At 46.5% G+C, this 26,590-nt stretch overlaps 1 protein-coding gene across 9 annotated transcripts in view; it reads right to left on the bottom strand.

Annotated features, from left to right (window-relative positions):
• Nucleotides 1-26,590, bottom strand: part of ZNF326 (zinc finger protein 326) — a 176,101-nt gene that overhangs the window by 31,369 nt on the left and 118,142 nt on the right. The gene's annotated exons all lie outside the window — the stretch shown is intronic.

The raw sequence follows: 26,590 nt of genomic DNA, 5'->3' as shown, positions 1-26,590 counted from the left end.
AGGGAACTTTGAAACCCTGTAAGGTTTTAGGAGGGTTGACTGACCGGGAAGGCCCTAGATGAAGGGGGCCTAAACCAAACTCAACCCAATCACACAAGTCTTCAACAAATCCAAACACACACAATGAGAAGAACAGCCGTTAAAACAGCTTTTTAAGACAAAAACAGCAAAAAACCGACAGAAAAAGTTAGTAAAATTACTACGCAGCTCAGCCAGCTCGAGACCACGTCTTCGCAGGTTAGCGGCAAACGAGATCTGGGGGACTGGTAGTGGTGCATCCTGGGATATAGTAAGCTCAGCCAATAAGAGACTTCGCTCTTTGGCATAAGCGTGCCGAGTCGGAGCCGAGGGATCGGCTCCGAACCCATCAGTCAGAATGTAGGCGAGATAGGATCACATAACATCTCATATGTAGAATATTGCAACATTGGAAAAGAAAAACATCCTTTGTTTCTGAAGGCACACACAACTAATACTCATGGGTAATGTGGACTTAAGCCACAGATTAATCCACACCAGAGTCCCTAACCAGTATGACAACACTGTACAGAGCCATAACGATCCTGCATGGCTATACAGATTCACACTTGCTTTCTTATCCATTTTAATAGCAATAAAGATGCACCCAGAAGTAAAGCTGAAAAAATGGAAAGGCCTAGGTGCCACACTAAAAAAATTAGTTATCCACAAAGTGGCTACAATTTTATCTGAGCGCGCAGTTCCCACTTCTTACAGCTGAAGTGGCCTCAAAACTATATACCTTTAATACACCATTAGGAAGGTAGACTCCCCAGACTTCCACTAGGTTGTCAACACCAGATTCGCTCCAACACTGCCAAGTAGTAAAAGGCTTGGAAGGGGTGGTGGGCATAAAAGAATAGCTGTGTAAAAATCTTACCACAACCATAGATGTCCTTCTCTTCCATGTGCAGTGTTCATACTGTGGGATTTCACACCTCAGGCAACTCAATGTCTGCTTCTATACAAACGCAGGCGGCTTGCTGCTGTAGGTGCGTGGGAAGCCACGCAGGGCCATAAACCAGGGACCATAATGTGACGTTGGCATGCACAGACTTCAGAACTTGTGCAGTATTCATACTGTGGGATTTCAGCTGAGGCCAAGGAGCAAGTGTCCCTGAAGGGCTGTACAGATTAGCCTGTAGGGAGTGATACAGAGGTCAAAAATCAACCATCCAGTAGAAACAGCAAAAAGGGGGTATGGAGGGTAGGAAGGAATACTGCAACATGGAAGAGAAGGACATCTATAGTTATGGTAAGACTTCACACCTCTATTCTATGTCCTTCTATTCTAATGTTGTAGTATTCATACTGTGGGAGAGTACCACAGTATGAATAAGAGGATTCCAAGAATCCCTGCAGGATTGCCTTGACATGAATGACATGAGTGTGTGAAGTGTAGACCAGGTAGCCATGCCTCTAGTGGAATGAGCCTCAACTCCGGAATGTGCAGGAAGTCCAAGGCAACCAGGCATCTTTGCCTAGCAGAGGAAGCAGCTGAAGTGTTGGCATTTTGAATTTTGGGATTACCAAAAAGGTATTTAGAATAGAGAGGTCCAAAATAAGATGCCAGGAACAGTCTATTCTGGGTACCAGGAACAGTCTTGAATACAAACCTTGCCCCCTTTTTGCTGGTACAGGTTGAATAGCCCTGATACTTGAGAGAACTGCTGTTGAGCCTCTGCCCTGATTTGGGGGTAGGTCTGGCCAACCGCTGATGTTGGTAAGGTGTGAAGTGGAATCTGTATCCTTGGGAAACAATTTAAAACCCATTTGTCCTGGGTAATGAGATCCCAGTTTTTTGCATGCAGCAATCTTCTCCCCTAAGGGAGCATGCAATTGAGCAGGGATGGGAAGGATTAAGGTTAAGTCATTGTGGCGGGAAGGGGGTGTCTTATTACTTCCAGCTTTGGAAGTGTAAGCCCCCCACAGCGTAGGCCTGTGAGTAACTAGAGACTGTAGCCTAGGTGGTCTGCTGTTTCTGGGTTTGGACTGAAGGCCTGGAAGAGACAGGCAACTACCAATTCTTAGAAAGTCAATGCCAAAGGAATCTGGGATGCTGTACTTGCAGGAAATCTTATACAGTTAGCATAGATTTAGCCTTTTCCATCTTTTTAAGGATGACTTCTGCTTTCCTGCCAAACAGGTAGTCTTGGTTTAAGAGAGAATCCAGTAATTTAGCTTTAACATGATTGGTCAAATTTTGCTCCTTACACCAAGCATGCCTTCTAAGAACAGACCCAGTGACAGCAGCCCTGCAAGATGCTTCCAAAGCGTCAAAACCACATTGCAAAGTATGTTTACCAGCTTGCATCAAATCCTGAAATTCTTTATTTTCAGCACAGTCTGGAATCATTTTCTGTTTTAAGTAGGCCCATAATATGTTGCTGATACTTTAACACATGAAACTGGCAGCTTAAGGCCCTAAAGGCCAAAGTAGCTGAAGTGTATACCTTCTTACTCCATCTGTCCAAGGCCCTGGAATCCATCAGACGGGGTAGGGTTTTTGGCAGTAGTAGCCTTAATGCCTTTAGGTCCCTGGTCCGCAGTAGGATTTTTGAAAAGGAACTTGGAGTCAGGTACTCACTAGGTCAAGTTTCCCGGGAGCCGGAGGTAAAAAAAAGTGTCTGTGGCCAGGCTATATTTCAAGAAGGCATCATCTACATGTAGGACAGGAAGGATAACTAAAGGCCTATGTTGAGGTAGGAGTAAGAATTCCCCAAGCCTCTTTTTGGAGTCAAGAGTAATAGTGTGTGCAAGGTTTCACCAAAAGAAAAATCTTCAGGAGAGGAAGCAGAGGGAATAGAGTACTCTACATCAGAACCATTATAGGTAGACAAGGGCAAATCCTGGTAATCAGAAGAAACAAATTTCAGTATCCTGATCAGAAGAATCAGAAGGAAAAATTAATTCTAGATCTTAAGGCTGGCTTCCCCTAATTAAATTAAGGTCTTCAGACGTTTTTTTTTAGGCATATGGGCCTGGGTCGAGTTTTAGGCCTTGAAGATGGTGTAGGTTTGAAATGCAAGTCCATAGGCCTGAATACACCCTCAAAAGCCAGTGCCTGCACAGCGGCTCCGGACCCATCCAAGGTAGACATCCACAAGTACCATTGTCAAAGAAGCATCTCACGGCATACGAATGGGTCTCAGTAGAGGCCTGCGAATCTGAAGTAGCAGGCATCACAGGCTGAGTACCAGCGAACTGGCGACTAGCGTAACGCAAGTGTAGTCAGCAGCTTTGGACCTATGCGGTCCGTCTCTGCCTCTTTCAGACCGTCTATAGTCTGATGGCTTACTGAAGCCATTTCTGGATAATTACAGAGTACCGAAATAGTCTGTCCATTTTTGCAGCAGACAGACAGTTTGAGGATTGAATAAGGCACAAAACAGACAGCGAGGGACATTGTGGTCTGGGCCTAGGCAAGGAATGCAGTGCGAATGAAAATCTGGAGGTATTTGCTTTCCATGGGCAATACAATTAACTTTTACTGACATCAGTTTAGAGCAAGAAAGGATCCGCAACAGGGTGCCTAGCTTTTTTTTGAAGACTTTGGTTCTGAAATTCAAACAAACATAGACTCATTAAACCAGTACTGGCAAAAAACACAATCCACGAAAACACTCAAAAGCTCTAAATAAAAATCTGCAAAAGCAGAGACCTCCAAAGCAGACATCCAAGCAACACCCCCCCCCCCACCAACACAAATCATGAAACACATACTTCACAAAACCAGTGTTGCCATGCAATCACAGCCCTTAAGGCAAAACATACCCAACATACTAGTAATAGGTGACTAGTCAGGCACACGGACGTCCCACTCACTAGGCTGAATAAGGTTACTGTAAGCTGCCTGTCAGGTGCCAGGATCCGCCACAACACAAGCACTCCGGTCACTCCACAACAAGTACAAATATGTCAGTCCATGTCGGTGTGAATGACCTGAGCTGTACCTCCCTGGACTACACAAAGACATGGAAGAGTTCTCTGATCTTGTAGCCCAAGCCGGTATGACCCTGACCAGCACCCTGGCCTCACCAAGAATGATACCACAGTATAAAGAAGATAAATTTCAACAATTGGCTAAGTTTCTGGTGTCAAAGTCTGTCCACCTGGGATGACATGCTCAACAAGCCACGCTGCTTCGCCAGAGACTTGCACCGTGTCACCCTTAGGCTTTCGAATTCCGGCCAAGGCTCAAAAGACAAACCCACTGATATAAAACAAAAAAAACTAAGGGTAATGCTACTCTATGCCAGATGTCCAAACCTCAAAATGCACGCACTCGAGGCTCTCAGTATGGAAAACTGAGAAAGAAAAAGAAAAAAATATACGTGCAGTAACAGAAACCTGGTTTAAGGCTCCAGAGGGCACCCCAGCACTACCAGGCTACAACTCATACCATACATTTCGGCCACAGAACCCATACCAAAATACAAAAGGTGGGGGCGTATCCATATTCAAGGATACCCTCACCTCCAGATTAGTGGCACAGCACAATGCTTCAGAGATAATCCACGAGCAACTAACGGGCAAAACTGCAATTCAAATTGTAGCCTGCTACAGATCACTCACCATGTCCCAGAACCCCCATTCTGCATTTCTGGAAACAATGGGAAATATAAAGGTCCTACTAAACACCCTAATATTAGGGGACTTCAATTACCCAAACATTAATTGGGAGAAAGTACAGTTTTGTACCTACTATAAACGTAGATGTTCAAGTGTTCACACTGCTGCAGTCATACTTGGGTTATCATGCCGTCAGGTGGTCCCACAGTTGGCCAGAGTTCCAAAGTCTTGGTCCGGCGTCAGCTGCCGTCGCTTCTTCCCTGACGTCAGTGCGCCAGGGGTATACAAAACGCATCAGACGCCATTTTATTCAGTTTTTCTTGCCCCAGATGTCAGGTGCCCCCAAGTAGGTAGGCAATACATATAGCTAATAAAACATATATAAAATAAAAATACCTTCAGTTACAAGCAAATACACCACAAAGGTTGTATAGTACAGAAAGGTATAGATAAGTCCAGCTAGGACAGAGGGGAGGGAGGGTAACCTGGACTGCAGCAGTGTGAACACACTAACATCTATATTTATGGCAAGTACAAAACTGTACTAGGTTCATAGTGTTAGACTGCTGCAGTCATTACACTTGGGTAGAATCCCAAAGCTAAGGTTGGGTGGCTGGGCTACAGAGGCGGGATTGGCTAGGAGGCCCTGCAGAACTGCAGTGGCAAATCCTGCTCTGGATTTATAGTAAAGAGGCAAGTGGTAATGCTTGGTAAAGGTGTGCACTGTGAACTCCAAGTTGCAGCCTCCAAAATTTCCTTGGTTGGTACTCCTCTGAGAAAGGCTGTTGAAGTGGCTGTTGCGCTGGTAGAATGTGGTCTAATGTTACTAGGGACTGATTTTCCATGCTGTGTGTAGCAGTAACAAATAGTGTCCTATCCATTTGGAGATTGTCTGCTTTGAGATAGCCTTGCCCTGTGATCCTGCAGCATATGCTACAAACAGTTGCTCAGTTTTCCTGAAAGCTTTTGTTTTGTCCAAGTAGAAGCGCAGCATGTCCAAAGAGTGCAGAATTTTCTTTATTCTGGGGGTTTGGATAAAAAGGTTGGCAAATGGATGGTTTGGTTAAGAGCCACACTAGATACCACCTTCGGCATAAAGGTGGCGTTTGTCCTTAAAGAAACCCTGTCCCGATTTAAAATAAAAGGTTCCACTGCCATTAATGCCTGTAGCTCCGAGACTCTGTGCTGAAGTTACTGCCAGGAGCAGAGCTATTTTCCATGACAAAAAGTTTAGGTTGGCTGTATTGGCTGGCTCAAAAGGTGGCAGTGTAAGTTTTTCCAAAACACAATTGAGGTCCCAAGTTGGTGTTGGTACTCTCCGGGGCAGTCTTGTGTTTTTAGCCCCTCTGAGGTACTGCTTTAGCAAGGGATGAGAGAATAAAGGAGGATCCGTGTTGTAATGTGCTGAAATAGCAGAGGTATGGATATTAACTGATGAGAAGGATAGGCCTTTGTTCAGCATAGGCTTTTGTTCAGCATCTAAGTATTGTAAAAAGCTGAGGAATGTTTGGGACAAAGGCTTTGAGCCTGGTTCCAGGTGCAGAATCTCTTCCATTTTTCCTGAATAAGATTTCCTGGTGCTAGGCATCCTGGCCTCCAAAATGACATCCATAACGGCTTTAGAGAGGTGTTGCCCGTTTGACTAATGAATCTGCCATGCAGCCAGGTTTAGGGTTTTGAGCTGACCTGTAGGATCAGATTGTTTTGTTGAGTCAAGAGGTGTGAAATTTGAGGCAAAATCCATGGTGGGCCTTGAGCTAAGTTCTTTAAGATTGGGTACCAGTGCTCGCATGGCCAGTATGGAGCAATCAGGATCACCTGTGTTTTTTCTGGTCTGGCTTTCAGGAGTACCTTTGAAAGGAGAGGTAGTGGTGGGAAGGCAAACTTTTAGGCTTTTCCAGCTGAACGAGAGAGCATCCACTTTCCATGCTTGTGTGCGGTAAGTCCTTGTGCAGAATTTTTGTAGTTTGCAATTCAGTGGGGAGGCAAAAAGATCCATGTCTGGGCATCCCCCATTTTTGCATTACTATGCTGAAGATTTGTGGATTCAATTTCCATTCGGGAGGGTCCAGGATATTTCTGCTTAGTCTGCCAGAGTATTTTTCTTTCCTGGCAGGAATTTGCAGATGAACTTGATAATTTAGAGCAGTGTTCCACAAGGTCATGGCTTGCCTGCATAGGGGATAAGAATGAGTGCTCCCTTGCTTATGTACCACATTACTGTGGTGTTGTCAGTCTAATAGCTTTCAAGGACCTTCTGCATCCAGGACAGTTGTTAGGGCATTTTGAACAGCCAACATTTTTGATTGATGTGAAGATGCATTTGGTCTGTGGTCCACTTGCCCTGAATACATTTTCCTGCAGTGTGTGCTCCCCAGGCATAATCCGAAGCATCTGTTAAGTCTGCCTGGCTGTGGGTAGAATGAAAGGCTGACCCTTGAGGTGACATGCCTGTGCCCACCATCGAAACTCCTGTTGTAGGCAGGGAATTATTGGTATTACTGCTTCTAAACTTAACACTTTTTAGGTACCATTGTAATCTCCTCGTATGCAGTCTGGCATATGGAATTCATATGCAGGATGCCATGAATCCCAGGGCCTGCAGAATTTTTCTTGCAGGGAGATGGGACTTTTTTGCCAGTATATAAAAATATTGAGTCAGTTGTCCTAGTTTGTCTGGTGTGAGATAAGCCATCTGGGCCGTTGTATTTAAGCTGGCACCCAGGAATATTATCTGTTGTGAGGGCACTAGTTTTGACTTCTTATCGTTTGTGTACCCTAGAGAAATTAGCAACCTTTTTACAAACGCCAGATGCTTTAGAAGAATGTCCTTTGTAGGTATGGATATATTTGAATTCCTTTTTGTCTGTAAAATGCAATTACTGGTGCCAGGCACTTTGTAAAGACCCTGGGCGCAGTAGATAAGCCAAAGGGCAGTGCAGAGAATTGGTAGTGCATTGTACCAGCTTTGAATCTGTGGTATCTTCTGCAATTTTGTCTGACAGGGACATGCAGGTATGCCTCTTTGGAGGTCCAGAGGCACAAGCAAAGCCTTCTTGCCCAGCATGGGAAGAAGCTGCTGTAGTGTCAACATTTTGAATTTCGGGACATCCAGGCAAGTATTTAGAGTTGAAAGGTCTAATATGGGTCTCCAGGCTTTGTCCTTTCTGGGGACCATAGAGTAAAATCCTTGTCCCTGCTGTGGTACTTTTTGAATAGCTCATGTCCATGAGGGCTGAAATTTGTTTTTGAGCCTCTGCCCATTGATTTTGTGGCATGTTTGGCATTCCTTTTAGCCTTGGTAAAGTGTGAAAGTGGAACATGTAACCTTGAGACTATATTCAGAACCCATTTGTCTTGGGTGATTGTTTGCCAATTTTGAGAAAAAAGTGCTAGTTTCCCCCCTAAGGTTGCTGCCAAAAGGGAAGTGCTTGGTGAAGGGGGAAGTCATTGGGACTGTTTCTTGTAAGAAAGAGACTTGTCCTCACCTTTTGGGGTTGAGGTACCCCACTGTCATTGTCTGTTAGAGCCTTGGGGTTGAGATCTGCCTCTTGGACGTCTGTACCTGCCTCTCTGCGGCCCAACACTGGAAAGGTCCAATTCTTTGTAGGCCAATTTCTGCTGAATCGAGGTGGCTGTACCTTAAGAAATCTTTAACTGTTTGCACAGACTTAGCTTTATCCTCCATTAACACCTCTTCTGCCTTAACACCAAACAAGGTATCTTGCTGTAAAGGAGCATCCAATTATTTTGCCTTAACATGATCAGGTAAACTGTTTTTAACCAAGCATGTCTTCTACTCACAGAACCTGTAACTGCGGCTCTACAAGAGGAAAGAATCAAACCAACATTGCAGAGCAGTTTTCCCACCTGTTCAACTGCATGCAACAAATACTGCATTTCTTTATAGTACTTGCAAGCATTTTCTGTTTTAACAGAGCCATTAAATATTGTTGGTGCTTAAACATGTGAAACTGGCAATTTAAAGCCCTTCCCCATCTATCCAATGCTCCTGAATCTGTCAGAGGGGCCTGGATTTTTTTTTTTGGCAATGGAAGCCTTAACCCCTTTGGGACCCTGGGAAATAGTTTCTGGGTCACCAGAAGGGTAGCAGAAGGGTTTTTATAAAGAAACTTGAGAGTCAGGGACTCTATCTGGCTTGGCTGGTGCAGGGGGCAAAGAATCAGGAGATCAAGCTGGATTCAGAGAAGACATCATCCACAATATCCAACACAGGCGGAATAGCCAGGGGCCTGTGCTGAGGCAATAAAAAGGAAGTCCCTGAGCCTTTTCCTGGATTCTGAATAATCCTGACTTTCCCAGTGGAAATGCTCCCTCATGGTATGTAAAGTTTCCCCAAAAGAATAATCCTCAGGAGGAGAGTCTGAAGGGATAGATTCTTCAGCATCAGAGTCCTCATAGGGGGGTAGAGAGTATCCCTGGTCTGAAGAGGAATCAGAGGAAATGGAAACCGGATCAAAGGAATCAGTCTGTATCCTGCCTAGGCCTTTTCTCAGGAGGGGGATGGGAACCCCCGATTAGAGTAATGAGGTCTTCAGCCAGTTTAAGCATCTGTTTCCTAGGCATGGAGGACTGTCCAGGAGAATGCTGTACTTGCTTATTTGTCTTTAATGGTGTTTTCGTCTTGGCTGTTGCTTTAATGGTAAGTTGTGAAGGCCTGAAAACACCCTCAGAAGCAGATGCCTGCTCAGCGGCTCTGGACCCATCTGAGGAATTAGTTTCCGTAGGCCGAATACCTAGAGTTTCCAGAGGCCAAGTTGTCTCCACGTGGGAGTAGGAGGCGGCCTGTGGCTCTGAGGTAGTGAGGTGTCAGGGGCTGCGCAAGCACCTCACTGAGAACTGGCGACTGGCCTAGAAGAGGCTTAGTCGGTTTTGGACCTCTGATGCCTGTCTTTATCCTTTTCTTTGCGTTTTCAGAATTGCGATCGGTTGATCCGACTGCATAGTATAATTGAACTTTCGGCCAAAGTAGTGCAAAGCAAAAGCAAAACGTCGTTTTATAGTGCGTTTGTTAAATCTAGCACAAAACAGACTAGTGACGTTGTGATCACGGCCTAGGCATGGAATACAGCAAGAGTGGAAGTCCTTATGAGGTATTTGCTTCCCACAAGAAATACAACTTTTTGACATCTGTCAGAGGCAAGAAAAAAAGATTCCTCAACAGGGTACTTTATCGAATACTTCGGATCTGAAATTAGACTTCCAAAATCTCAGGAGTCTGCCGACCGGCACTTGGCAACTGCTCTTGCTTCGGGCACCGCGCAGCAAGAAAGACTGAAGAAAATAGCATCTGATGCATCTTGTATACCCCTGGTGCACAGTCAGGGAAGTGACAGCAACAGACGCCGGACCAAGACTTTGGAACTCTGGCAGAATGCGGGACCGCCTGACGGCAGGATAAAAAGTGCAATGACTGCAGCAGTGTAAAACGACGAACATCTACTCAAGTACCAACTCCCTTGCCCAATTTACTAGAATTTATAAACTCAAACACCCTGGATCAACTGGTAAACACTCCCAGGGGTGACACCATAATGGACCCGGTCATCACTAACATGGGCGACTGGTACTCCACACCAGAGGTCAACCCCTCACTGGTTAGATCTGACCATAAACAAATCACTTTGGATATCCACATTCCACCCCCACTACCGGACAAGGAAACTACCGTGAAACACTTTTCAAAAGCAAACTTCATGTTACTTGAGGTGGAAAATTTCAAAGCCCCCATGCTAAAGGAGAACATTGTCCAAGCTACAAAATCCTTTACTAATGCATTCTATGGGCACCTACAAGAATGCATGGATCGTGCTATCCCAAGCAAAACCAACACTCACTCCAAGAAAAGGAAACCAGTCTGGTGGACTCCTGCCATAAACAAGCTATACAATAGGAGAAAACTTTTAGTTATGTACTCACCATAACTTCAGATGTTTGGGATCCATCTCGCCTACATTCTGACTGATGGGTTCGGAGCCGATCCCTCGGCTCCGTCTCGGCACGCTTATGCCAAAGAGCGAAGTCTTATTGGCTGAGCTTACTATATCCCAGGATGCACCACTACCAGTCCCCCAGATCTAGTTTGTCCGCATACATGCACACATGCACGCCCTGCTTATATAACATCGTCAGATGAAACGAGATAAAACAGTAGAACTCAAAACCGTTCAATCTGATCTCCAAGGCAGGGGGAAGGAGGGTGGGTATTAGGAATGTAGGCGAGATGGATCCCAAACATCTGAAGTTATGGTGAGTACATAATGTTGTGATCCTATCTCGCTTACATTCTGACTGATGGGACAGCGTCCCTAGCACCTGAATCCTGGGTGGCTCACTGGAAAACACTCCTGAGTACCGTGGAACCAAATGATGCTCGCCCTTTAGATGCCACATCCAATTTATAGTGGGAAATGAAAGTGCGCGGATTGGACCAAGTAGCCGCAGCACAAATCTCCGATATAGCGAGCTTGGAATGAAAAGCTATAGAAGTCGCCATAGCTCTGGTAGAGTGAGCTTTGATAGATGTTGTAAGTTGCTTATTCGAAGAATAAGCCTGAGTTATACAATCTCTAATCCATTTGGAGATGGTAGCTGTTGTGATGGTTTTACCCAATTTACTGTCCGAGAAGGACACAAACAACTGGTCTGACTTAAGAAATTGCTGAGTCCTGTCTAAATAGAAGCGCAATTGCCTGTGAACATCCAATTTATGGAGAGTGTATTCTGCTTCATTGGAGAATTTTGGGAAGAAAACTGGTAGCTCTAGAGATCGTTGGAGACAGAAACTAGAACAGACCTTTGGGACAAAGGATGGATTAGGCCTAAGTGATACTCTATCCTTGTGGAAAATCAAGTACGGTGGTTTAATAGACAGGGCTTGAAGCTCTGAAACTCTTCTTGCAGAGGTAATTGCAACTAAGAAGGCAGTTTTCCAAGACAGATATTTTAACTCACATGTAGCAGCCGGTTCGAAGGGGAAGATGTTAATGCGAAGCACCAAATCAAGATCCCACGGAGGCAGGATGAAAAACTGGGGTCTTAACAGACCCGCACCTTTAATGAAAGTTTTGCATAGTCTGCTGCTCATCAATGGAGGATCCATGGATTCGTGGAATTTAGAGATAGCCGCTAGTTGGACTTTAATAGTAGAGACAGAAGATCCTTGATTAAACAGGGATGTTAAGAATTTCAAAACCTCTGGGATAGGAGCAGTGATAGGGTCTAAGCCTTGAGTTGAGCCCAGATAGCAAACCTCTTCCACTTACTGAGGTACAATTTGTTAGTGGTGGGTTTAAGATAAAATGTGAACAACTTCCGGTCCAATGTGTGACTTCTGACTAAAGTCGGAAGTGGAGGAGCCAAGCTGTCAACTTCAAAGATAGAAGGGACTGATGCTGATGTCCCGACTGATGAATTAGCAGGTCCGGAATTAGGTCTAAAGTCCACGGATCGTCCACCGCATGCTTCTTCAGGTAAGGAAACCATACCTGACGAGGCCAGTATGGGGCAATCAGTATCATTGGATCCCAATTGAGAAGCTTTTGAATGACTTTGGAGAGAAGTGGAATCGGAAGAAAGGCATAAAGTAGCCCTGTTGGCCAAGGTTGTGCTAGAGCATCCATAGCTGGTACTCCCTGATGTGGAATCAAGGAGAAGAACATTTTGCACTTGGTGTTTAGTGGAGTTGCCCCCATCTCCTGAAAACCTGAGCTGCTACTGTTTGGTTTAGAGACCACTGTGAGGAGAGAGAATTGTCCTGCTCAATTTGTCTGCCAATATATTTGATTTTCCCGAATGTGGGTCGCTACCAAGAAGCGGTTGGTAGCTACAGCCCATTCCCACACTCTCATGGCCTCTCTGCAAAGGGGTAAGATCTGGTCCCTCCTTGTTTGTTCAGATACCAGACCACCGACATGTTGTCTGTGTGGATGGCGATGATGCCCTGAGGAAGAAACTTGTGTAAGGCCTGTAGGGATAGAAGTACAGCCCTCATCTCCAACACATTGATGTGGAGAAGAGCTTCTGGAAGCCAGGAGCCCTGAACTAGCCTGCCCAGACAATGCCCCCCACCCTATCTGGGAGGCATCTGTCGTCAGGGTAACCACTGGAGAGGAATAACAAGGGGCTTCCTTGATTCAGATTGGATGTCTGAAGCCACCAGCGAAGGTCCCGTTTGCATGTTTCCGTAATCATGATGTGATGATTGAGGGGAAGATCCTGAAAGGACCATTGAGTTGACAATAGCCACTGAAAAATCCTCATGTGCAATCTTGCCAGAGGAACTAAAAGAACCGTGGCAGACATTGAACCTAAAACTTGTAGAACCATCCTGGCTGGGGCTTTGGATCTTGAGATCAGAGCTTGAACTTGGCCCTGTAAAGTTTGGATCCTTTCGGCAGGAAGAAAGACGCATCAATTTTGAGTCTCTGCTCCTATGAACCTTATGCTGAGAGGGCAGCAAGACAGACTTTGACCAATTGAATGTAATCCCCAGGGTAGCACCCAGGAGATGGTGGCTTTGAGGTTGTCCATTAGTAGATGCCTGGTGGTGGCAGTCAGGAGCCAGTCGTCCAGATAGGGAAACACTTGGAATCCAAGACTTCTCAGGTGAGCACTGCCAAACACTTGGTGAACACCCTGGGGCTGTGGTGAGACCAAAGGGGAGAGCACAAAATTGGTAATGACTGACTCCCAGGCTGAAGCCCAGATACCTCCTGCACGCCTGATGTATCGGTATGTGATAATAGGCGCCCTTGAGGTCTATGGAGCACATCCAAACATCCTTCTCCAACAATGGGAGAATGGATTGTAACGTGACCATTCGAATTTGGATTTCATGACTGATTGGTTCAGTCTGCTGAGATCCAATATTGGTCTCAGGTCCCCTGTCTTTTGGCACTAAAAAGAACCTGGAGTAATTTCCTGATCCGATCTGGTCTGTGGGGACCGTTGGATGACTCCTTTTCTAGCAGCTTTAAAGCCTGCCATTTCCCTTTGACTGGGTGGTGGGTCCGGGATTTTTGGACGGTGGGGTGAGTATGTGAATGGGATGGTGTAACCTCCGCAATGATCCGGCACCCATCTGTCCTGAGTGATTGACTCCCAGGCTTTTAGGTGCTTGGAACGACACCCGACTGGCTCCGAGCAGCACAGCCGGGCAATCCCTCAAGATGTGTGGGAGGCTGAAGAGCCACTCCAGAATTTCCCAGAAAAATTTCCCGTCCTCTGCCTCTGGAAGGGAATCTTCCTGCTGTTGGGGAAAAGAACCACATCTTCCCTCCTTTAGCCTTGGGGTAAGGCCGAAAGGGAGTGGAATAACGGCACCTACGGCAGATAAAGTTTTTCCCTCTTGCTCACAGCGGTAAGGGTGTCTTTAACCTTCGGTCCAAACAAAGAGGACCCATCAAAGGGAGCGAAGACTTGAAGGCCTCGCCAGGCTTGTCTCCGAGAGCCACGCCTGTGCCTAAATGAGCCTCATGGACGAGTTAGAAATTGACGGGATAGCCAACTGAGAGCTAACCGACTGGGCTAGCTGCTCAGGTAGGTTACCGAGAGGGAATCTGACAACTCCTTGACCAGATCCCTCTGAAGCCTGGTAAAATGTGCCAAATAATTCAGAGACCTTAAAGTAAAGGCCGCTGAAGTCAGGGTGCCTGTCCATGCTCCTAGACTCCTTATTAGGAGGATGGACAGACGCTGAAGCCTCTGCCACGCCCTGTTGTGTAGCAGATGCCACCACCATGGCATCTACAGCCACGCCTTTAGTGAGAACTCCTTCGGGAGCAGACAAAAATTTATTTGGACGAGAAGGACTGGTTCCACGGTATCTGGATGTTCCCAAACTAAATCCAGAAGCTCGGCGGAGACACCCAGGAGGCGGAGGGCTGAGCCCCAAAGGCCTTGAGGAGCACTGACTCATCAGCAGAGGGGTTTGGATATCCAGCCACCTCGTTGTTTGAGGATCTCTAAGATGTCTGCAAATGAGACATCATCCGAGGCCCTCTGCATCATCAAGATCAGTGTCCGATGTAATAGACTCGGGGAGTCCACGTGCTTCCTCTTGCACGATCTCTTCCTTGGGGGTTCCTCCAAGACAACTCAAGAACCCTCAGGAGGAGGGAACCCCAATGGGGTAACCTCAGGCCCAGGGGCTCCGCTGACTACGGACTGGGAACTGCCAAAGACCCAGTCTCCACGGGAAGGTGCCGTAAAAGCCGGAGATGGTCAAGACCTCATGGCTCTGAAAGCCGGACCCCAGAATCCTGGGAGTGTCCTGTCCCGAGCCATGATAGGGGAGGCTCGGAACCGAAAGCATAGGTCCCAAACATCACCCCGGGTCCAGCCGAAGAAGTCCGTACCAAACTCGACCAAGATCTCCACCAAGCAGTCTGAGGAGGAATGGCAATGGGGTGGGGTCATCGCCAACTGGGTCGGAACCGAAACAAACTTTGGAAGACTGGGGACTGGAACAGTCTTTGGAGCACCCTGTCTATATCAGAATCTGACATCCTCAAGACCGAGGAAACTGAACGGGTGAGGCAGCCTCCAACGGCCCCAAAGGACTAGGGGACCGCCCGAGGTGACTATGACTATCGCAAGGAACACACACACTAGATTCCATCGGTGCCGAGGTGGACGGAGGAAGGCTCAGAGACCAGTGGAGCCAACCGATGCCCCAGCCATGCCAGAGGAGTCGAGACTGGTGGCATCGAGGCAGGGAGAGGCCTGCCTATGTCGGATCCGACTTCTTTTAGCGGAGAAGGAGAGGATGCCAAGGCTTCTTCAAAGAAGGTTTAATTAACCCTTAAGAATCAATTTATTTTTCCTCTCCTGGAGGACCCTTGAGGAAAAGCGTGACACACGCTGCATGACTCCTGTAAGTGTTTAGCACCCAAACAATACACACAGAGAGTGATAGTCTGTGATGGACATTTTGAAATTGCATTTGGTGCATTTTTGAAGCAGGCCTAGGATTTTGTGACATTATGGCAAAATCAGTAACTTGACAGAAAAAATCACCAACCTTCTGTTTACTGACACTACCTAGTACAGTTATCGCTAGGTAACAAAAAACTAAGGGTACTTAACCCTGTAAGTTTTAGGAGGGTTGAAAGACCAGCAAGGCCCTAGATGAAGGAGACCTAACCAAACTCAACCCAATCACACAACAAAGTCTTTGAAAACTCCAAGCACACAAAAGAGATAGAATAGCAAACAGCTTTTATGACTAGAACAAGAAATTCTGACAGAAAAAGATAGTAAAATTACTACTTAGCTCAGCCAGCTCGAGACCACGCCTTCAAGATTAGCGGCAAACGAGATCTGGGAGACTGGTAGTGGTGCATCCTGGGATATAGTAAGCTCAGCCAATAAGAGACTTCTTTGGCATGGATCGGCTCCGAACCCATCAGTCAGAATGTAGGCGAGATAGGATCACATAACATCTAGTACAGTAGAGTGTAAAATCCCAAGAAGGGAAGATGTCCCTGATCAGCATCAGCAAATAACTACGATCTCAAAATCATCCAAGGAGAGTTTCAAAAGAAAAATTGCCAAGGACTCCAAAGAGAATACAAAAATACACTGAACTGATATATTGCCAACATCCTGGCAGACAGGCTCAGCACAAACTTCACCCCCAAAAGGTGCCCATAACCATACCAGAATGTAGAGCTCCTGAAATCAGTCAGACAACTCAGATTAAAACAGCCTTCTCCAAAGCCAAAAAACACAGCATCAATGGGACCGGATGGTGTCCCATGCTGCGTCCTACACAAACTCAAAGACAAACTAAACCCTCACCTAAACACACTGTTTTAACTCCACCTCTCCACAGGTTACGTACCCCATAGAGTGGCCCACAGCAATGGTTATTCCACTCCACAAAGGTGGAGCCACAACAGACCCCAGGAACCATCACCCTATAAGACTGACTAGCTTGGACTGCAAGGCTAGGGAACTATAGCCCTATAAGCCTGACTAGCTTGGACTGCAAGGCTATGGAGCACATAATCATGGAATTCATTAACAGAGACAACGGGAACCTCCAACACTGAACCCCACCCAGTTTGGCTTTAAGGGCAGATCATGCCTCCCAAACTTGGTGGACTTCAGTTATCAAGGCTATAGACTAGGGAAAGGTGGTACACAGCCTACCTAGACCTCACAAAGACCTTTGACACCATTCCCCATTCTGGTATTCTAGACAAGCTCACCAGCCTGAACATAAACCCCTACTTCACAAGATGGGTTGCCAACTGGCTCACTGACAGAACCCACATAAGAGTTGCGGGAGCTAGATCCAACTGTAAACCGGTTACAAGTGGTGCTCCCCAGGGCTCAGTCCTAGGACCCCTCCTGTTCGGCATATACTTCAGAGGTACAGGCAAGCACAGGAGGACTAAGGCTGACCAAGTTCGCAGACTATTGCAAACTAGGGGCTATGATTGAGACTAGCCGACAGACATCCTCCAAAAGGGTCTCACTGAGATGGACACTCAAAATCATGGCCTCAAGCTAAATGCCAAAAAGTGCATAGTCATCCCCTTTGGAAAAAAAAGTACCCACAAACTACCACATAGGTGGTAGTCCCCTAAATACAGAACATGTAATAAGGGATCTGGGGACCCAAGTAGATAGTAAACTCTTTGATAAATCACACTGCCAAAGTGGTTAGAAAATTCTTCTACGTGGCACACATCAAAAAAGGGTTTGCATCCTGATCAAGAGGTCATTGTGCCCCTCTACTCAGAGTGCAACACCCCATTTGGGATGTATCTTCCAAGACACCTGCAACAGCTGGAAAGACCACAGAAGTACCTCACCAAGAGGATCACTGGCAAACAGATGCTCTATGCAGCTCAAATGAAGAAACCCCAGCTGTACTCTGTTGCATACAGCCCACTCATAGGTGATCTCTGCCTGACATACAAGGCCATGTCCAACCCAGAACTGACATGCTCCACCTAAAAAAAGCTTATTCCCTCGAGCCACACACTCTAGGGATCTAAACCTCACCACAACAAATAGGACGTGCTGGAGGGATAGATTCTTGTCAGACTTCCCACGCTTTGGAACAAGATTCCAATCTACATTAGGCAGAGCTCCTTGCTAACACTCAAGAGAAACCTTGACTAGTGGATGGGAAAGTTTACCCTGGAGATCACTTCAGTGGCTCTGCTGGACAGAGGCAAGGGAACTAATCTAAGGGGGTGGTGAAAACCAACACATTCTGGCTAGGCTTATAAATGCCTTCTGGCAGGTAGCCTAGTACCTACCTATTAACCTATGGGGCAGACCTTATGGTCGTACTGCTTTCCTAAGCAACACACACACTGATAGTCTTTTGAGGTATCAGACGCCAGCAGTTACATTTGCTCTTCAAACACTGGCTAAAAGGGAATCTACAGTATCCAAATTAAGCGTACGAAAGAGAAAATCCCCAACGGGGTACTTCTTTAGAAATCTTCGGTCAGAAATGAAGGTCGAAATAACGTAGTCTACAGCTGAAAAGTTAGGTCTGTGTGTGCAGTAGTCACATTTATGGTCCCTGGTTAATGGCCCTGCGTGTGATGTCCCACGCACCCACAGCAGCTAGCCTTAAGCTTTTGTATAGGAGCTGACATTGGGTCGCCTGAGGCAGGAAATCCCACAGTATGAATACTGCAACATAGAATAGGAGAGCGTCTATTAATCCAGAGTCAGCAGCTTAAGACTGTTTAGGCGTGTGACCGTCTACAGACTGCCTACCTATGAATGAGGAGATTCACAACAGCAATCTTGAATATTTTCAAACTCGCCAAGAAACAACCGAATATATATTGTGGAAACGTTCATATCCGCAGCTTCCTCTGGACTTTCAATGCAGTAATTACGAAATTCAATAAGGACTCATGACCAAAAGACCTCCTTCATGCACATAATTAGCCAACCCAATTTCCCCCAAGAAACAAGTGTGGATAGAATGTTTGGACAAGAAACTCAGAACTGGGGCCTTTCCTTCTTGATGCATGATCGTGGTCATGACAAACTGAAGGAGAGGAGCTGGAAAGGACATACTTTTGTTGCATCTCAACCCACTTGTGTAGTAATTTGAAAATCAACTGATTAACAGTAATGTGTAAAGTACTCTTGTTTGAAGCCATAAAAAATAGATGGGGAAAAAAACGGAAGCCAAGCAGAAGAAATTTGTTCTCATGCCGCATAGTAATGTGAAGCACCCTGACGAGCAAGAATGGAGGACAATGTGGACACAGGCTGTATAGATAAGCTTAGCATCACTGTACAAACAGTTCTAGCAAAATCCAATCCTCTAAGTTCCTCACATGCTCAAGCCCACCACCAGAACAATTTGACTGAAAACCACACTGATGATTCAGTTAGTGAACTTCCCATAAAACTGAGACAGCAAGACCAGAAATACAGTGAAATGTTAAGAGATCACTTGTATTCCAGCTTCATTCTGACGAGCAGCAGAATAAATCTACAGTACAGATCTATTCATAAAATCTGGAAGCCCTGCAAATTTTTACAGGAAGCATTTATTTTACTGTGCCCATAACCTTCTTTCCATAATCAAAGCAGTCAGAAACCAAAGTCCTTTTACAATCTGGGGGGGAATCCCCACACTTACTCACCAGATTACTGCTCCCCAAATGCAACACTGCATTTATTCAGACTAAAATTCCAACTACCACCTTCTACTCCAAGCAAATAACATTTTCTAACCCCCAAATCAATAGAATCCATCTTCGTATCAAAGGGATTATTCTTAATCCAAAAGTAATGCTAAAAATCCAAGCAGCATCACTGCGGAACCCCCTTTTTTTTGCACAGTTATATTTTACTGGTGCCACATTCGCTTCCATGGAGAAGCAAAGGTATTATTCTTATCCTGCCACTAGGGAGTGAAATTACTTGCCAGAGAATTTTCCAGCAGGTTAGGTCTGGTCAAAAAAGAAGCCTGGAGACCATTCATTCTGGATCAGTCCTTTATTCAGTGCAGTTAGGTAGAAGAGTGCTTTCTGAGATGGTGTTCAACTGAGCAGTAGTTTATAATGAAAAATGTAAGGCAGGTAATAACTATGCCCCCTGGGTATGCCTCAATTATGGGAGGGGGCCAAGGAGTGAACCCTTTAAGAATTTAGGACTGCCCATAAGCTGCTGGTACAATGTTCGAAATACCAAGTCACGTCTTGTTTTTACACTTAAAGCCTATTACAGAAGGCGTCATTGTTGCTTATAAATTGTTTTAAGACTTAAACGGCATAATACAGTAGTTTCAGTCCATCTGGATACTTGGGGAATGATATGCCTATTAAAAAACATTTACCAATTTATCGTTTTCTAAGTTGTAAAAGCAGCAGGTTTTTAGAGGCCTACAGTAAACTTTAACAAGCACTCTCTCTACAGATACTTTGTCAAGATTTATCTGGATAGGGGGTGCATTCCAGGGAATGCTAATGGACCCATCAAAATAAGAAATAAAACATGAAAAGGCAAACCCAAAAAATGTTATATTGGAAGTGGTCTCTCTAGATTTACTAAACAGTGGTCTAACACTACCTCGGTTCTAACCACCATGTCTGCAAATGTACCTAGCTAGCTTTCCAAAAGCCTGAGCCAAATTGTGGCAGTGTTTACAGCTTCTTGATATTGTAGGTGCCTAGTGCAGAGATTGAAGCGGGAGGGTTATTGGGTCAGAGATAGGTGGCGATTAAATGTTGCAGACAAGCATAGGTACACAACCAAATATATTTAACCAACAACTGAACTATTGAGTTCAACTATCAAGCTATTGAACCTAGCATATAGGGGCAGGTATCTTGTCAAAACAGTCAGACTATATCAGGAGATTCACACCAGTATTAACTAGGTTGAAACCACCACAACAGTAAAGACAAAAAACAGTATGAAAAAGTTGAAAATTGGGGACTAAAGGACTGAATCACTACCTTATTATCTTTTGAGTCCATGAATACCAGAGATCCTGGGAAAGAGAATTGACAATTGAACATTAGGTCGATCTAGACTCCGGTAATGAGCTTAAAGTCCTGGGGAACTTTGGTATCCAGAAATGTGTTACAGTTCAATAGCAAACAATGGCCCAGTTTTCTTATACTTAGTATGCAGCTAACTTGACACTATTGGGTTTATTTATTGGGCGACTATTGGGTTTAGGCCAGGATATTTGTTTTCTTGGAGCAAGATTTGCCATTACGGATTCCATTTCTTTCCAGTCCATCATTGGTTTTGCCTTCGTATGCATCTAGTTAGCCGTTCGATGACAAGTGTGGCCCAGCCTATCCTTTTGCATGCTTCTCTAAGGCACTATTGAGCTAGTCCTGTCTGTATAATTAATACCTTGCAAATCACTAAGCTTGATAGTTTTGCTCTACAAACCACAAATTTGGGGTTGCAGTTTACTTAGGATTTACAGCTGCAGAATTTTTTTTGGTTATAAATGCAGTAAGTGTCACTTTTGCCGCTCATGCTGGCAATACTCAAGTGGACAGCAAGGAAAGATGCCTCATTGAAGTTCCAGGGTTACTGGGTTACTATTACATTTCAACAAAGTCCAGAACATTCCTGTTCCTTCTGATGGTAAAAAAGTTCTTACCATAACGTTCCATCTTAGTAGACTTCAATTCTTCTGCACATATGGGTATAGGGATCTGATTCGGATCAGAGCCAGCAAAACTTTTAGTTATGTACTTACCATAACTTTAGATATTTGGGATCCATCTCGCCTACATTCTGTACTGATGGGCTCGGAGCCGATCCCTCGGCTCAGACTCTGCACGCTATGCTATAGAGCAAAGCCTCTTATTGGCAGAGCTATTTTCTATCCCAGGATGCACCACCACTAATCCCCCAGATCTTGTTTGTCCGCATTCATGCGCACATACATAACTTGTTTATATAACATTGCCAGATGTTTCAAGGTGAAACAGGATTCGGACCTTCCGATCTCTTCATCTTCAAGGAAGGGGGAAGGAGGGTGGGCTATTGGGAATGTAGGCGAGATGGATCCCAAACATCTAAAGTTATGGTAAGTACATAACTAAAAGATGTTATGTGATCCTATCTTGCCTACATTCTGTACTGATGGGACAGCGTCCCTAGCACCTAAATCCTGGGTGGCTCACTGGAAAACACTCCTGAGCACTGTGGAACCAAATGAAGCTCGCCCCCGAGATGCCACTTCCAATTTGTAGTGAGAAATGAAAGTGTGCGGGGAAGACCACGTAGCCGCAGCACAAATGTCACTAATGGCAAGCTTAGAATGGAATGCTATTATAGCTCTTGTAGAGTGAGCTTTGACAGAGGTCGTAAGCTCTTTATTAGAAGAGGAATAAGCTTGAGTAATACAGTCCCTGATCTATTTGGCAATAGTGACCTTTGTGACTGCTTTGCCCAATTTATCTGAAAAGGATACAAACAATTGCTCTGTTTTCCTTGTTTGTTTGGTCCTATCTAAATAAAAACACAAAAAAACACAATTGCCTGTGGACATCTAATGTGTGGAATATGTAGTCCGCTTTGTTTGAGTACTTTGGAAAGAAAACTGGAAGTTCTAATGACTGTTGTAGGCAAAAACTGGAACAAACCTTAGGGACAAAGGATGGATTTGGCCTGAGAGATACTCTTTGTGAAAAAAACAGGTACGGAGGTTTTACAGATAAAGCTTGAAGCTCTGAAACCCTTCTGGCAGAAGTAATCGCAACCAAAAAGGCAGTTTTCCACAATAGAAATTTCAAATCACTTGTGGCTGCCGGTTCGAAGGGGGAGGAAGTTAAGGCATGTAACACCACATCGAGATCCCATGGAGGAGCAGGATGAGAATCGGAGGTCGTAAAAGCGCAGCACCTTTCATGAAGGTCTTACACAATCTGTTGCTCATTAAAGGTGGGTTTATAGACTCGGGGAAAATTGGAAATAGCTGCCAATTGAACCTTGATGGTAGAGACTGAAGAACCTTGATTGAATAGGGAAGTTATTTCAGGACTTCTGATACGGGAATAGTGATGGGATCCAGACCCCGGAGTTGAGCCCAAATAGCAAATCTCTTCCATTTGAGCCCAAATAGCAAATCTCTTCCATTTGCTAGAATACAATTTCTTAGTGGCAGACTTGTGGGCCGAAGATAAGGTGTGTACAACTTCCGGGTCTAAGGTACGATTCCTGACTATAGTCGGAAGAGGAGGAGCAAAGCTGTTAATTTCAAGGTGTGGAGGGACTGGTGGAGTAGTCCCGACTGATGAACTAATAGGTCTGGGATCTGATCCAGGAACCATGGACCGTCCAGTGCATATTTCCGAAGGTAGGGGAACCATACCCGACAAGGCCAATAATGAGCAACTAAGATCATTTTGCGCCCCCAAGTGAGACGCCTTTTGGATCACTCTGGGAAGGAGGGGAACTGGGGGAAAAGCATATAGCAAGCCGGTGGGCCAAGGATGGGCTAGTGCGTCCATAGGGCTCTCCCCCAGAGCTGGAGTGAGGGAGAAGAACTTTTTGCACTTAGCATTCAGCGGGGTTGCGAAGAGGTCGCAACAAGGAATTCCCCATTTGCTGAAAATCTGATTTGCAACCGTAATGTTCAGAGACCACTCGTGTGGAGAGAGGATAGTTCTGCTCAGTCTGTCGGCTATCACATTGGACTTGCCAGGGATACGAGTCGCCACTAGAAATCGTTTGGCAGACACTGCCCATTCCCAAACTCTCATGGCTTCTCTGCAAAGGGGGTAGGATCTGGTCCCTCCCTGCATGTTCAGGTACCAGACTGACATGTTGGAGTGAATGGCAATTACGCCCCGAGGGAGGTAATCGTGAAGGGCTTGTAGGGACAGAAGCACCGCCCTCATTTCTAAGATGTTGATATGAAGTAGGGTCTCTTCCGAATGCCATTTGCCTTGGACTGACCTGCCCAGGGAATGCCCCCCCCCACCCCATTTGGGAGGCATCCATAGTCAAAGTGGCCACAGGAGGAGGTGGAACAAAGGGTCGTCCCCGATCCAGATTGGAGGGCACCAGCCACGGTCCCATTTGCAGGTTTCCGTGATCCATACGAGGTGACAGAGGGAGATCCTGAAAGGACCACTGTGTTGAAAGAAGCCACTGGAGAATTCTCATGTGCAACCTTGCTAGGGGAACTAGAAGACCCGTGGCGGACATAGATCCCGATAGCTGCAGGACCATTCTGGCTGGGGCTTTGGATCTGGGAAGTAAGGCTCTAACTTGAGCCTGTATGGTTTGTATCCTTTCTGTAGGTAGATAGACTCAAACCGAATGCGGGTCTATCTCTACTCAGATGAATCTTATGCGTTGAGATGGCAGCAACACAGACTTTGGCCAATTGAAGGTGATTCCAAGGGAAGTGCCCAGTGATATCGTGGCTTGTAGGCTCCGCAATAGTAGATGCTTGGAGGTGGCAGTTAGGAGCCAGTCGTCTAGATACAGAAACACCTGGAATCCTTGACTTCTCAGGTGAGCAGCCACGACCGCCAAACATTTGGTGAACACCCTGGGGGCTGTGGTGAGACCAAAGGGCAGCGCTCGGAACTGAAAATAACCGTCTCCTAGGCTGAAGCGCAGATGTCTCCTGGACACTTGATGTACCATGATATGGTAATAAGCGTCCTTGAGATCCAAACACCTTTCTCCAGCAGTGGAATAATGGATTGTAGGGTGACCATTCGGAACTTGGACTGAATGGTTTAGAATGCTGAGATCCAAAATGGGACTCAAGTCCCCGGTCTTTTTTGGCACCAAAAAGAATCGTGAGTAAGTCCCTAATCCGATCTGGTCTGCGGGGACCGGTTGGATGACTCCTTTTTGAAGCAGCTTTGAAACTTCTAAGGCTGCAATTTCCCGTTGACTGGGTGGCGGGTCCGGGATTTTTTTGGACTGAGGTGGGGAGTGAGAAAAGGGGATGGCGTAACCTTCGGTGATAATTCTTAGCACCCATCGGTCCAGAGTGATACCTGCCCAGGCTTTTAGGTGCCTCGAAAACGACCCCCGACTGGCTCCGGAGCTGCACAGTCGGGCAATCCCTCAGGGACTGTGAAAGGCTGAAGAGCCACGAAAGGACTCGCGGTCTCCAGTGTTGCGGGGGCCTCTGCCGCCTCTGGGACGGCGTCTTCCAGAAGAATTCCCCCCTCCTCTGCCTCTAGAAGGGGGATCGTCCTGCTGTGAGGGATAAGACTTCTGAGATCTACGGAACCACATTTTCCCTCCTCTTTTAGCCTTGGGGTAAGGCCGAAAGGGAGTGGAAAATCGTGCCCCTACGGCAGTCAAAGTCTTACCTTCTTGCTCGCAGCGGGTCAATGTGTCCTTTACCTTGGGTCCAAACAAAGAGGACCCATCAAAGGGGGCATCGGCAAAGGAAGACTTGAAGGCTTCTGCAAAATGACACAGGCGGAGCCAGGCTTGCCCCCGTAGAGCAATACCTGTAACCGCCGCTCTACTCGCCCCTTCGGCCGCATAAGAAATGAGCCTCATGGACGAGTTTGATATGGATGACAGCGTAGCCAACTGAGAGCCAACCATCTGGGCCAGCTGCTCAGGTAGGTTACCCAAGAGGGTATCTGAAAGCTCCTTTATCAGATCCCTCTGAAACCTGGTGAAGTGCGTTAAATAGTTCAGGGACCTTAAAGTAAAGGCCGCTGAACTTAGGGTGCGCTTACCCTGCTCCCAGACTCTTTATTAGGAGGATGGACGGAGCCTCTGCTACATCTTGCTGGGTAGCAGATGCCACCACCAAGGCATCTACAGCCACACCTTTCGTCAAAAACTCCTTTTCTGGGGGTGCTGACAGGAATTTATTTGGGCGAGCAGGCACCGGTTCCACAGTCTGGGTGTTCCCACGCCCTTAGACAGATCAAATCTAGGAGCTTGCCGAAGGGCGGAGACACCCAGGAGGCGGAGGGCTGAGCCCCGAAGGCCTTAAGGAACACCGACTCGTCAGCAGAAGGGGGTTTGGATTGCCAGCCGCCTTGTTGTTAGAGGGCTTCCAGGATGTCTGCAAAGGAGACATCTGAGGACGACTTAGGGGACCCCTCTGCATCAAGATCCCCTCTGCATCAAGATCAGTGTCTGATCGGGGGAGTCAACGTGCTTCCTCTTGCACGATCTTTTCCTTGGGGGTTCCTCCGAAGAAGCTTCAGAGGGACCTCCAGGAGGGGGGAACCTCAGGCCCCGGTGCTCCGCTGTCTAAGGACAGGGGGACTGCCAAAGACCCAGTCTCCGTATGCAGGGAAGGTGCTGGAGAGACTGTGGAGGTAGCCAAAGAGGATTTGGCTAAAGCACTCCTCATGGCCCTGAAGGCTGGACCACTAGAATCCTGGGAAGGTCCCACCTCCGTGGCCACAACAGTAGACGGTACCCCCGCAGCCGATGCACCGAGAGGAAGGCTTGGGACCGAAAACATCAGCCCGCCCCCAGGCAGACAGAGGAGGTCCGCGTACCGAACTCCGACTCGAGAGCCAGGGTTGGAGCAAGGGTCGGGCCTGACCCGAAAACCTCCATCTGCTCCAACAGCACCGGCTCCAACGGTGCAGAGGCTGTTGGAGGAGGAACCATAACTACAGGGTGGACCATCGGCTCCGAAGCCGAATGGGCTGGAACCAAAACTAACATTTGGAACACAGGAGACTGGAAAAGTCTTAGGAGCACCCTGTCGATGTCCGAATCAGACATCTTGGAGGATCTAGATGAGACCGATCGGGTCCGAAACGACTTCTCCATCGGCTCCAAAGGACTGGGGGACCGGCTCCGAATGGACTTTACCAATATCGGTTCCGAGGGAGATCCCAAAACAATTTCCCTCTGTGCCGAGGATGGCTTCGGCGCCGAAGGGGAAGAGTCTGAGCCGGCAACCCTCATCGGCTCCAAAAATCAGTGGAGCCGATGAAGGTGACCCGCCTCTCGACGCCCCAGTCCGCTGCTCCAAAACCAGAGGAGTCGAGACTGGAGGCAG

Source organism: Protopterus annectens, chromosome 10.part0 (assembly GCF_019279795.1).
Source record: "Protopterus annectens isolate FY-2018-M chromosome 10.part0, PAN1.0, whole genome shotgun sequence".
Lineage (NCBI taxonomy): Eukaryota > Metazoa > Chordata > Ceratodontiformes > Protopteridae > Protopterus > Protopterus annectens.
Note: the sequence above shows the minus strand (reverse complement) of the source record. Positions and strands in the feature narration are given on the sequence as shown.